Below are 1,552 nucleotides of genomic sequence, written 5' to 3' on the forward strand. Positions count from 1 at the left end.
TGGGTATACGTGGCTGGCACCTTAGCCACTTGAGCCACAGGCGCCGAGCCAGATTATTCTTTTAATATGGTTGTGCAATGTTCTTCTTGCTCTTCTTTGAATGTCCCAAGTTATTTCTGCCTCAGGTCCTTTTCACTTACTCTTGTAGCACTTACTTTTACCTGGTGTCATAAGAGTTATGGTAACTTGGAATTTAATGATGAGTGAGATTATTCTTTTAATACAGTTGTGCCATGGTCTTCTTCCTGTTCTTTGAATGTCCCAAGTTGTTTCTGCCGCAGGGCCTTTGCACTTACTCTTACAGCACTTATGTGTCCTAAGAGTTATGGTAAATTGAAAGTTAATGATAAGTGAGATTGTTCTTTTAATATTGTTGTGCCATGGTCTTCTTGTTGGAATTTGAATGTCCCAAATTTTACCTGCCTCAGGGCCTTTGCACTTACTCTTGTAGAACAGACTCTTACCGGGTGTCTTAAGAGTTATGGTAAGTTGGAAGTTAATAATAAGTGAGATTATTCTTTTAATATGGTTGTGCCATGGTCTTCTTGCTGTTCTTTGAGTGTCTTAAGTGGTTTCTGACTCAGGGCCTTTGCACTTACTCTTGTAGCACTTAGTCTTACCCGGTGTCCTAGGAGTTATGCTAAGTTGGAAGTTAATAATAAGTGAGATTATCCTTTCAAAAGGGTTGTGCCATGGTCTTCTTTCTGTTCCTTGAATGTCCGAAGTTGTTTCTGCCTCAGGTCTCGTGCAATTACGCTGCAGCACTTCCTCTTGCCTGGTGTCCTAAGAGTTATGGTAAATTGAAAGTTAATAATAAGTGAGATTATTCTTCTAGTATGGTTGTACCATGGTCTTTTACTGTTCTTTGAATGTCCCAAGTTGTTTCTGCCTCAGAGCCTTTGAACTTTCTTTTGTAGCACTTAGGTGTCCTAAGACTTATGGTAAATTGAAAGTTAATAATAAGTAAGATTATTGTTTTAATATGGTTGTGCCTTGGTCTTCTTGCTGTTCTTTGAATGTCACAAGGTGTTTCTGGCTCAGGGCTGGTGAACTTACTCTTGGAGCACTTACACTTACCCGGCGTCTTAAGAGTTATATTAAATTGGAAGTTAGTAATAAATGAGATTATTCTTTTAATATGGTTGTGTCATGGTCTTCTTGCTGTTCTTTGAATGTCTCAAGTTTTTTATGCCTCAAGGCCTTTTCACTTAGTCTTGCAGCACTTACTCTTACAAATTAGCCCAGAATCATGAAGACATAAAGGTATAATACATGGACATACACAAAACATGCTCATACATACACACACACAAAGTTCAAAAAAATTTTACTTTGGAACTCTAGTCATGAAATAGTAACACAGCTCACCAGTTTGTAAAAGACAATCCAAATTTCTTTTGACAAAACTGGGACTTATTCACATTGCAAAACTTTATTTTTATTATTTTTTTGGTATTTTTAGAAACAGAGTTTCACTTTGTCGCCCTCTGTAGAGTACTATACTGTCATAGCTCACAGCAACCTCACACTCTTGGGCTTAAGCGATCCTCTT

The sequence above is a fragment of the Otolemur garnettii genome, unplaced genomic scaffold (assembly GCF_000181295.1).
Source record: "Otolemur garnettii isolate 467f Iridium unplaced genomic scaffold, OtoGar3 scaffold00117, whole genome shotgun sequence".
In the NCBI taxonomy this organism is placed as follows: Eukaryota; Metazoa; Chordata; class Mammalia; order Primates; family Galagidae; genus Otolemur; species Otolemur garnettii.